Raw genomic sequence first — 12,563 nt, forward strand, 5'->3', positions numbered from 1 at the left:
TCCCCCAGGGACCCCAGATGCCCAGACTGCCCAGGATGACAGAGGCAGGTGGGCAGGGGCTCCATCGTGGGCTGTTTTAACTACATCACGTAGGTGAGGAGGGCCTGAGTAAGGCCTCTGGGGAAAATTCGCTGGTGTTGGGGGCTGGCAGAAATGAGGCAGGAGTCCAAGGAAGATGTGGAGCTACTCAGGAAGAGACCTCAAGTTTGGCCTTGGACCTGGAGGCCGAGGAGTGAACAGACCACCCCACGCCGATGCTGACCCACTGCTGCCAGCTCAGGCCGGCTGTCCTGGGCGCCCACCCTGCCCCTGCCCACCGCCCTCGTAGCCCCTGTCCATTAAGATGAACCATATTTTAAAGGTGGCGCCGAAGAGTTGGCAAGACCACAGCAGTGACGTCACAGTGTCATTGGGCCCCTCCCCAGCCTGCCGCACCCTGCAGCCAAACAGCTTAGGAAACCACAGATAAGCCACTACGGGGAACCCCTCAGCTGCTTGGCGGCGGACGGCCACCTTTGCCAGCTGACAGGCTCAGGGGCTTCCCAGAAGCAGCAGTGCTGGCCCTTCCCACAAGCCTCATTCATGCTCACAGAGACCCTCCCCTGGCCTCCCCTCCTCGGCCCTGGCAGTCCCGCTGCAGGCGCTGAGCTGTGAGGGGCCGCGGCGAGCAGGCGCCGGCGCTGTCCCGCTTCCCCGAGGGTCTGCCTGTGCGTCTGTCCCCGCTGGTATGATCTCCCCAGTCCCCACTCCCAGGAAACGCTGTCCGTCTGTCCAGCGCTTGGGGCCTGGCTCCGCTTCCAGAAGACAGTTCTTTGTTCTTCCCTGTCTGCCTAGAATCCGAGGTTCTCCATATATTAGGGAGCTTAAAGGCCCCTTTCTTAATCATATTAAAAAGGGCTAAAAACGGTATCAAATATTAACTGCCTACTGGTGATTTTTTTTCTTTTATTCTTTATATTCAGGTGTTTTTTTTTTTCTTACTAGGAACATGTATTATTCATATAATTAAAACAAATCATTGCAAAAGGGCCATTTAAACCTCACATTCTGAAGCTGCTGGGTCTTTGTGCGTATTGCAACCTGGGCCTGGAATACCTTTTCTTTTCTTCTCTGCCTGGAGAACTTCTTCTCACCCTTCAATGCCCCGCTTGATGTCTCCTCAGCCATGAAGCCTTCCCGATTTCTCCAGCATAGGCAGTGGTCCCTTCTGTTTCTTTCTTTTTGTTTTTCTTTAATTTTATTGAAGTATAGTTAACTTACAATGTTGTGTTAATTTTTGCTGCACAGCAAAGTGACTCAGTTATTTATACATATATGTATATTCTATTTCATATACTTTCCCATTATGGTTTATCACAGGATAGTGAATATAGCTCCCTGTGCTATACATAGGACCTTATTTTTTATCCATTCTATACATATTAGTTTGCATCTGCTAATGTTCTGTTTATTTCTGAGCCCCTCATTTTGGAGATGAGAGGATGAGGCCCAGAGAGGGGCAGGGGCCTCCGCAGGCCTCACAGCTAGGTCACGGGTGGTAAAGTTTGCACTAGAACCCAGAAGGGCTCCTTTTACAGCACGGGCAGTCGGGGAGGGGGAGGTCGGCACAGGCACTAGTTGATTCTCAGTTCCCCCTTCCTTCCCTGGAGCCAGAGCCTGCCCTGAAGGAGAGATGGCCTTGACCTCCGTCTTTGTTCTCAGGAATGAGCCAGGGTGCTCTTCTCCCAGCCTCCAGGGGCACAAATCAGTGAAACACAGGGAGTAGAAGCGGAGAATGGTCCAGTTGTTGTTCCACCAAGGGGATGGGAGACAGGAAGCACTGCGGCCTTCCCTCCCGCTCTGGCCCCTGAGGCTGTGTCTGCAAGGCCACCCCGATCAGGGCCCCCCTGCCCACTCGGCTGCTGCCCTGGGCTCCTCCCTGGCTGGTTGGTTGGAGGCCGGGCTCACACGGGGCCAGGACTTCGTTGCCTTGAGTCTGAATCTCAGCTTTGCCACTGAACAAAAGCTCTGATTTCACCTATATGAGGCTTACATTACCAGAAATACTATTTCCTTAAACAAACTACCGTTTATTAAGCACTGCTGGGAACAGGGGCCTGGTTAGGTATTTTATATACACCATGGCTCATCATGACCACACTTTGAGGTGCCTATTATCACTCCCATTTTACAGGTGAAAAATTGAGGCTCACAGGGAATGAAACCACTTCCTCAAGGTCAAGAACTAGAAAGTGACTGAGCTGGGACTTGAGTCTAGATCTATTTAGAGATCAGTAAGCCCGACTCCCAAGGTAGTCATACGTATTGGAGGAGATAATTGCACAGGCCAGCTGCTCTGCAGATAATAATGTACTGAACATTATAGCTTCTTCTCATTTTCCTTTCATAATGAGAGAAAGCACTGGGGGGAACTGGGCTGTGGAACCAGCTCAGCTGACGGTGGGTAGGGAGGGGAGATGTCTGGGGACCTGGCAGGAGAGGGCAGACCCCCTGGCGACCCCGATCCCTGGAAGCCCCAGGGTCCAGATTCGCTCCTAGACAGAGCATTGTTTGAGAGTAAATATTTTTTACCCTCCAGCTTAATCCAGACCAAGCTTATCTCCCCACTGAAAAGCCCACAGTCCAGAGAAAGATAAGCCCTTTGCTGCTTTCCTAATTGCAGGCTTGGAGCTCTGCTTGGGGACACCGGTTCCCTGGAAAAGCCTGATAAGTGGTCTGGTATTTGGCAGTGGCATCAGAGAGGCTGGCTCTGGGTTGGGGGGCCCCGCGGGGGAGAATGTAGGCTGGGGCACAGGGGCTGGTTCCCAGCAGGGGTCCCCCTTCTGCATGGGGCCTGAGACCCCAGCCCCTGGGCAGATCTAGCTACAGTGGGGGTGGGGGAAATGAATCCTGCCCTCCTGTTTGATGCCCACTTGGCGGGAAAAGCAAAATGGGTCACTGGGCCGCCAGACCCCTCCTTCTCTCCCAGTTACATGTCTGTTTCCCTCCTGCCAAGAGGAAGACCTTTGAAGTGCAGGCAGAACTGGTTCTTGTTCAGACCAGAGTCTCTGACATCCTCCACCAGCAGTTTCTCTAATAAAGGGCCACTAGAGGAGAGACGTCCAGTCTCTTGAGGGCTGGGGATCCTCAAATGGTTCACGGAGCCAGCCTGGGTCAAACCCAGCCAGGCCAGCCCTAGACCTGAAGAACAAACAATGTACCCACCCAGGCACCAAGTGTTCAACTAGTTCTCCAGTTGGTTCCCATCTCATCATTTTTCTCTTTCTCCCCTGGCTGTTTCTAGGATACCTGGGAAGAGAGGTGATTAGTGTCCAGGCTTTGCAATCAAGACAAACCTGGATACGAATGCTTGCTCTGCTCTTGTCAGGTGACCTGGGGCAACTTAGCTGCCTTCTCTGTGCCTCAGTTTGCTTGTCTGTAAAATGGGATCACTGAGACTATCTCATAGTGTTGTAGGGTGGACTACATGAGATCATGAGTGTCCAACTCTCAGCCCAGTGCCTGACAAAGGTAGCTCTCGTGTCGGCTCTGCCCAGGGTTAAAAAGAAAGGAGGTTTTGCTCAGAGGCAAAGGCACAAAGACCATTGACTTTCCTGGGGCCAGATGGGCTCTTCTGCTTGAGAACCACCCTCTTCCCCACACCCAGGATACCTGGCTGCAGTCTCTGGTTGGAGGTGAAGGAGTTGGGGTAGACCTAGCATTGGTTGAGAAACTATTGTGTTTCCTACGCTGTGCTAGGCCCACCCCCTTTTTACAGATGAGGAAACTGAGGGCCCTGTGGTATGAAGGAGTTTGCCCAGGAGCGCACAGCACCCGTGGTGAAGCAGGAACGTGTTCTCATGCTTTCATACAGGGCTATCCCCCATCCCACTCGATGTCACACCCCCCGGGGAAACAGGCGGGAGTGTCATCCCTATTCTGCAGGCATGGGTCTGAGGTCCAGACAGGTCCCCCAGCTGACCTGGAGCAGTGAGTGGGGCTGGGATTAACCCAGCGATGCCGGTGTGGGAAGGCTCAGCTCACAGGAGCCCATTGAGGGGCTAATGCTGGTGTCTGTAAGTGGAGGCGTGCCAGCCCCCTCGTGGGCAGCCGCAACCTCCGGCCCCTGCACGATGCACCTGCTTGGAGGGCTCTGAGGAGCGGTACCTCCATATCCAGGCAACAGGTGCATCTTTGGTCCTCTCCAAGTCACAGGCCTGCAAGTAAGGACAGTGCTCCCCACAGACCTCCCTAAGTGGCTAATTTTCAGCTTTCCAAAAGGAAATAAACCATAAGGAATCCAGACTCCTTGGCTCCCACAGGCTTCTGGAGGCAGAGGACTTCCAGGCACATCTCCTTGCTGGCTGCTTAAGCCTCACAAATGCGCCTCCAGGTATAGACCCTTCCATGCTGTTTCCTTTTCCCCAATCAAAGGACTTGCCTACTATGAGTCTGCATATTCTTCTTTCTGAAGCCATAAAGAACAAGGCTACAAGACCCTGGAGATGCCACGCAATCCCCGGGATTGTCACAGAACCCCAGAAAATGTCTGGGACCCTCAGAAGCTGCCACAGTGCTCCTGGGAGTTTCCAGATCCCTGGGCTGTCATTGTGCACCAAGATCACACAGGTCCCTTGCATGCCAGAAAAAATTCTGGGCCACCATATAATTCCCTGAACTGGCATGGAACCCCTAGGTTGCCATGGGGGGCTGGGCTGCTCCAGGAAATCTAGGCCATGTAGAAATACTGTGACGTCAGAGACCCTGGGCCACCAAAGAACCCCTGTGCTGTCACAGGACCGCTGGAAAATCTTAAAGGGGACATTATCAGCTTATGAAGCTTCCAACAACCCACAACCACACACTCTCACTCTCAGCTCCTCATTCAGGCTGTTTTCCTACCTTCTTCCTGATCTCAGCTTAAATGTTTCTTTCTCCAGGAAGCCCTCCCTGGTGTCTCCCTGGGCCTTGCTCGATGCCACAGCACAGATGTCATGTCTTCAGCTCCATGACAGCTCCTTGGGTTTGCCCCATTAGAGCACTCAGCACTCGGTACTGCCACTACCTGCCCATGGGTCTGTCTCCTCCACCAGCCTGTGAACTCCTGGAGGGCAGGGGTTGAGTTCCCAGCACAGTCAGATGGACCTTAATGAATATTACTTGAGTAAATAACTGTATGCTATTAATTTACTAGGCGCTTGACAGCTGTGTGACCTGGGGCAAGTCACTTCACCCCTCTGTGCCTCAGTCTCTTCATCGGCACAACTGGGATACCAAGAATATCTATCTCATACGGCTAGTGTGAGGCTTAAATCAGCTATGTAAAGCACTTACATAGAAAGCCTGGTATAGTAAGCATGATATAAATAGATGTTGGGTTTTTTTTTCCTTTTTTTAAGGTGAGAACATTTAAGATCTACTCTCTTAGTAACTTTCAAGTATACAACACAGTGTGTTTAACTATAGTCACCGTGCTGTGCATTACATCTGCTGAATTCATTAATCTTGTAGCTGGAAGTTTGTATCCTTTGACCAACATCTCCTCATTTCCTCAACCCGCCAGCACCAATCTGATCTCTAGTTCATGAGTTCAGCTCCACTAGATTCCCCAAATAACTGAGATCATACAGTATTTGTCTTTCTGTCTGATTTATTTCACTTAGCATAATGCTTTCAAGGTTCCTCCATGTTGTTGCAACGGTGAGATTTCCTTCTTTTTTATGGTTGAACATAAATATCTGCTATTACTATATGTGTGTACTCATTAGGTTTTTCTTTTTTTTAAAATTAATTAATTAATTAATTTTTGGCTGCATTGGGTCTTCGTTGCTGCGTGCAGGCTTTCTCCAGTTGCGGCGAGCAGGGGCTACTCTTCGTTGTGGTGTGTGGGCTTCTCTTGTTGTGGAGCACCGGCTCTAGGCATGCGGGCTTCAGTAGTTGTGGCTCGCGGGCTCTAGAGCGCAGGCTCAGTAGTTGTGGCGCACAGGCTTAGTTGCTCTGCAGCATGAGGGATCTTCCTGGACCAGGGCTCGAACCCGTGTCCCCCGCATTGGCAGGCAGATTCTTAACACTGAGCCACCAGGGAAGTCCCTCGTTAGGTTTTCACAGTGTCTAGACTTGCAGCAAGGATGGACAGGGGTTTCTTCCACCCCCAAATTTAATGCTAAATGTGGCAATAATAGCATCCACTAATATAGCTCTTACCACATTCCAGGCACTGCTCTTAATGCTTTATACACATTTACTCAATCACATAGTAACCCTCTGAGGTTGGTGCTTGCTGTGCACTGAATTGTGTCCCCACAAATTCATATGTTGTGACTCCCCCAGTGTGACTGTATTTGGAGATATGGCCTTTAGGGTGGTGAATAAGGTTAAATGCGGTCATATGGGTAGGGCTCTCATCCAATAGGATTGGTGTCTCTATAAGAAGAGGTAGAGACACCAGATCTCTCTCTCTCTCGTTCTCTCCCCATGTGTACACACAGAGCAAAGGCCATGTGAGGACACAGAGAGAAGGTGGTTGTCTGCAAACCAGGAAGAGAGGCCTCACCAGAAATCAAATTCACTGGCACCTTGATCTTGGACGCCTTGACTCTAGAACTGTGACAAAATAAATGTCTGCTGTTTAAACCCCTAGCCTGTGCTATTTTGTTATGGCAGCTCTAGCTGACTAATATGGTGTAATATCATTCTTAATCCCATTTGACACATGAACAGTGAGGCATGGTGAACTTAAGGGACTTGTCCCAAGGTCACACCTGGGGGAGTGGCAGAGCTGGGATATGAACCAGGTATTGGCTACCAAGCCCACACTCAACCACTACTTGAAACTGCCTCCAAGTTCAAGGCCATGGGCTGGGCATCCCAGAGGTAGGTGGCCAGGCCTGAGCAGCATGGACAGTCTACATCAAGGAGAACGGGTGGAGGAACTTGGCACATCTCAGTCAAGACTTTTAGGCTGCTTCCAAGACCTGCCTGCTATGCTCAGCATCCTGAAGGCTGGTGGTGGGAAAACGGACTGACCACATGCTCTGTGGTTGCAAGCTGATTGTGGCTACTGGGAGGCCATCTTCAGCCTGGCCTAGAGCCAGAGCAACTCCGCAGTGGAAAAGGTTCCCAGGTCAGGTGGTAAGCTCCCTGTCCCTGAAGGTATTCAAGTACTGTTGTTGGACCACCACTTACTGATGATGTTTGGGGAAGAATGAACAGCAAGAGTAGATATTTTCAACAGTCCTCCCCAGCCTCAAGCAGCTGTGAAATATTAGAAGGGCTGGCAGTTAAAAGAGTCCCTGGAAAAAACTCTTCCCGACCAGCTCTGCCTGGTAATTCCTGCTCATTTTTCAAGTCCCAGCTCAGACCTCACCTCCTCCAAGAAGTCTTCCTTAACTCTCTCTCCCACCTCCCCATGTCCAGGTTGGTGGTCTGTGTGAGTCTTACTGGCAAAACTAGAAACAATGGGTGGCAGTTACAGGGAGAGAGTTCACCCTGATACAAAGATAAGTATCTCCCATCTCTCTGAAATCTGAGAGGCCCAAGGTTTAAATCCTGGTGTCCCCTACTTCCTACCTTTGGGTGAGTGCCTCTACCCCTCTGAGGTGCAATTTCCTCAGCTGTAAAATGATTTCCTCTCAGAGGATGGAACCAAAGATCAAAAGACATCAACAAGTTTGGCACTTAGCATGTGATCAGGATATGCACGTTTCCTTCAGTCTCTGGGGGAGTAGTGAGCTGCCCGACACTGGGTGTATTCAAGCAGATGTCAGAGAGTCATAGTGTGGGATTGGGTACAGAGGATTTCTTTCTTGCACTGAAGTAAAGACTGCACTCAGTGTCCTTATGAGTTCTTCCAACTCTAAAAAAGCACACTTACAACTTGGCCTTGGCTGGCTATGGGAAGATGGGCACATCACTGAGTGGACACAGTCTCCACCGACCTTCACCAGGCTATAAAAAAAAGGAGTCCACACATGGTGCATGATTCCCTTTATATGAAATGTCCAGAAAAGGCAAAATTTATAGAGACCAAGAAGAGTAGATTGGTTGTTGCCTGGGGCAGGGAGTGGGAATGGGAACTGATAGCAAATAGGAACCAGGTTTCTTTTGGGGGTGATGGGAATAGTCTAAAGTTAGATTGTAGTGATGGTTGCACAACTTTGAAAATTTACTACAAATCATTGAATCATACCCTTAAAGTTAGAGAATTTTATGGTACATAAATTTTGCCTCTCTAAAGCTGTTAAAAACAAAAACAAAACACCCACCAATAAAGCAGGATTCCAGAGGAACCAATGGCGTAGTTGAGGGTGATGCCCACACCCCGTGGGAAGTATGGCAGTAGCAGGTTGAGGTCAGAGGTCATGAGGCCTGAGGTCACCTCCAGTCTCCTCCACCTGCGGCTTCACACTGGCACTTCCTTGTTATCTTTTGCTCTGTAAGATGTGAGGAAATGGAACAGACCCACCAGCCGACCTCATTAAAAGCCTGCAGTGAACCCCAGGCGATGTGAGAAGCCGAGGGAGGGAGCATGAGGGAGGAGGCCTGCAGGAGACCGGCCTCCTGGAAGCCTTTGGTGACCAGCACTGGGTGGCAGCTCAGGGCACCTCGTGGTTCAGGGTCTCTGAGTTAAGATAAAAGCCAAGGACTTGGCCTGACCGTGTTTGTAAGGCACCGGTGGGTCCACTTGAGGGAAGAGGGGATGCAGCCAATCATCTGCTGAGCACCTACTACGTGCCAGGGAGGGGTGGACATTCACCCTGGTGATGCGACTGGCCATGGGGCCAGGAGACCAGCAGAGAAACCCTGTCTGGGCACCAGGCCTATGCAATGTGGAAAGATTTGACTTGCTCATGGTTGTAAAGCTGTCTGGTTTAAACTTCTTTGTAAATGAGAGGTGGGCATTTATCAAACCCACTTAACATGAAAGAAAACCAGAGCTCTGGAAGCTACGTCACTTGCCTGAGGCCACACAGGAGTAGCAGAAGTAAGATTTGAACCCAGGGCCTATGTAAAACAGGAGAATAACTTTCAGAGCGATCTGAATGAATGTTGATCTGTTGGTTAGTAGTGAGCTCCCCATCACTAGAGGTATGTAAGCAGAGGCTTAATGAATACTCTCAAGAAGTCCAAACAGATGACCTTGAAAGCCCTCCCAAGTCCAGTTAGTTTGTGAGGCCACACATCCTTGCCGGTCATTTTCCTTGAGAGTTAAATCTGGACTGAGGGTCAAGTAGAAAAGCCTGAGCCATTTCTGAGCCCCGGAGGGAGGGGACCTAGTGGGCAGGGCCTGGCTGGCACCTCCTCTGCTGGAACCACAGCTCCTCTGAGCGCTTGCCACACACCACCACTGATTGCTGCTTGGGGCTAACATGATACTTGAATACACACAGGCCAGGCCATGGCAAGCATCACCGGGCTCCAGGCAACTGCACTTCAGCCTGAACGAGCCCCGGGATTGGGGGCACAGGAAGCAGGAGCTGCCACCCCAAAGCTGCTGCTCAGCTGGGCAAATGGGACCCTGTCTGGCCCTCTAGCCAGCGGCCTATTTCACACCTGCCCCACCTCTGCCCCGCGGGGGCACCCCACCCTCCCTCTCCCTGGTTCTGGCCTCCCCAAGGACTCAGCATCCTCTCAGCTCTGATTCACCACAGGATGAGCTCATCAGAGGCCCCTTCCCAAACAAGAGCCCCAGGCCTGAGAGAGGCCCCAGCTCCCTTTCTTGTTCCTGCCTGGCCCTGGGAAGACTGAGAGAGGCTGGGGCCTCTGAGGCGGGGGCTGGTCTGGGGTCTTCCCCTGCCACCTCCTCTCCAGGGGGCTCCCCAAGCCAGCACTGAGGTGGGGAGACCAGGGGCCCTCCTGACCCCCATTGTCATCCACCTTAGGGCCCCTCCCAGCCCCTCCCAGCCTTCACCCTGCTCCACCCTCAGAAGGAATCTCGGTTTGCCCTTACCTATGTTGGTGTCTCCACTTCAGACCTAGATGCCAGACATGCAGGGGGCACCTTAGTCTCCTCTACCCCAGAAACAGTAACTGGGGTCTCTGGGGGTGGAAGGCATGAATGCAGAGACTCAGTGCAGTACAAGACAGTTACAGCATCCTTTCAAGGTCCTAATGTTCTAGCAACAGGGCAGGGCCCCTCCATGACTCAGGGTATTCCAGGGTCTTCTCTCCCTCCACTGCAGGCTCAGCCCTGCCCTCCAGAAGACAGCCTGTCACTTGCTGCGGTCCAGGGGCCTCACACAACCTTCCATCCTCCCCACCATCTTTCCTCTGCATAAACCCTTCCATGGCTCCCCAGGGCTCCTGGGGAAAAGCCCAAACTCACAGCACAAGAAGCCTATTGATTATGCCCTCCCTTCCCCCACGCCCTCTTCTCACTCCACTCCAGCAGCACCACTTGTAGCTCCCTGAATACTCTGGCTCTACCACGCCCCAGGGACTTGGCACGGGCTGATCCTTCTGCCAGGAATCCACTCCCCTCCCCCAAGTTACACACAGATTTCTTTGTCCACCTTTAAGTCATTCATAATCCAAGCCTTCCCCAGCACCTCCCCCTTCCAGCGTGGGTTCCTTCACTCCTTCTACGTGTGGCACAGTGTGTTAGACCCGGGCCACCTGCCTGTTGTTCTCAAACTTGAGCTTGCATCAGAATCCTCTGGAAGGCAGCAGAGGACACAGGCAGGAAAGCACAGGCTGTCAGAAGGGGCTAGGGACCAGGAACGTGGAAGCTTGGGCTGGACTGAGCCCTGGGGCACCGTGACAGAAGAGAGGGCCTGGGCACGTGGCCAGACATGGCGTCTACGAGCCTCTCACTCCAAGCTTAGCCTGAATGTGGCACCTCAGGCCACCGCCCCAAGCCTCCAGGACACAGAACACTGGAGACCCTCAAGGCTCAGAGCAAACCGGAGCCAAGGGCACACAGGCTGCCGTCGCTCCAGTAGGACCACTGTCCCCTCCTGACTGTGTACCTGTCTTCTACTCTTTAAGGAGAAAAAAAAGGAGAAAAGTGCCAGACTTGGGAAGCTCCACATTCAAAGAGAATGTTGCTGGGGAAGTGGAGGGAAAGAGCTGGAAGATGGCAGAGGGTGGGTTGGCGGACATTTGCTTTTAAATTTAAATCCTTTCAGATCATTGAAATTTTTAAGGAGCACATTACTTCTGTAATGATAACTTTCAAAAATAATTTTTGCCTTAAAAATGCAAAGCAGTCTGCAAAAATCTGTTTGGGAGAGAGAAGTTTACGGCCCATTAGCTTAAGGGGTCATTAAATACATCATCATCATCTTTTCTTGAGCGTTTACCATGTGCCCAGAGCGCTGCTCCATGGTTTAACACCCATTATCTAATCTAATGCTCATCACGGCCCTATGAGTTGGAAGCTATTAGTGCCATCATTTTCTAGATGAGAAAACAGAATTTGATCGAGACTAAATAACATGCCCAAGGTCACCCAGCCTTGGAGCAGGGGTCTGAACTCTCGTGAGTCTGACAGCCGGCAAGGTCTCGTCCTTAGATCAGGGCACACACTATGCTGCCTCCTGAAACTGAAACGGAGAAACTGACAGGCCCAAAAGCCATTTGTTTTGCATCTACTCCACTGCTTGAAAACCACTGGCTTTGCACAGGAGTCCAAATCAAATCGTTACAGAAAAACAAACCCAGGGCCTGGTGTCACCAACCACCTTGGAAATTTGGACCAAGGCTCGGAAAGCGTGTATGACAGTGAATCCACTGTAATCCGCCCACCTGTCTAACCATTCACCAATCCCTGACTACAAACCCTGGCATGCTCAGCTCTGTGCTGGACGCTGGAGACCAGAGCGGGTGAGATGCCCTTGGCCACCAGGAAAGGACCAGGTGAGCACAGGGCAGATTGGACCCCTCAGCACCTTCCAATCTGCCAGCTTTGCATCCTCCAGAAAGACCCCCAAACCCTTTGCAATTCAGGATCCAAACAAGCATTACAGGCGGTGAAAATAAAACACAGCCCTGTAGTCCATGCTCGCTGGTAGGCTTCCTCTCGCGAATGCCTTCGTTTGCATAAGGCCGAGCCTGGTCTTGGCAGTCCCGTCCATCTCGTTGGTCCAGGGACAACGCGAGACCAGCTAAATATGGTGGGATCTCTGGCATTTCATCCCTTAGCCCCAAGACGGAAAGGACGGGGTTACACAAAGCCCCAGGAGCGATGGGAGGCAGGGTGGGACTTCTCCCCAGGGCTTCAGTCTGCAGACTTCAGTGCACTCCTGCTGGCCATGAGCTCCTTTGGCCAACGGTGTCCATGGCGCCAGCCAGAAGGCAGAGGCTGCTCCAAGCGCAGCCTGAGCTGCCGAGAGCAGGCGGCTTGGGTGCCCCATTCAATAGGATCCCACGTGCATTTCAGAGGTCCCGGCACATGGCAAGTGCTCAATAAATGTTTGATGAATGAATGAAGAAATGTGATTTTGAGGAAGGCAGCTCTGCCCCCATTTGGAGATGGGAGGGGTGTGACTCTCTGCCCCACCACCAAATTTTGTGGGACATGGACTTAGGTTGCCTTGCAGGCATCTATACAAAGACTCTGTTGAGGACTCCTCCCACAGAGTTAT

General features: G+C 51.7%; 1 protein-coding gene across 5 annotated transcripts in view; it reads right to left on the reverse strand.

The window, feature by feature from the left end:
- The window catches only part of TSPAN18 (tetraspanin 18), a 182,404-nt gene that overhangs the window by 43,717 nt on the left and 126,124 nt on the right, over positions 1–12,563 (reverse strand). The gene's annotated exons all lie outside the window — the stretch shown is intronic.

Source organism: Balaenoptera borealis (genome assembly GCF_965194805.1).
Source record: "Balaenoptera borealis genome assembly, chromosome: 11".
Lineage (NCBI taxonomy): Eukaryota > Metazoa > Chordata > Mammalia > Artiodactyla > Balaenopteridae > Balaenoptera > Balaenoptera borealis.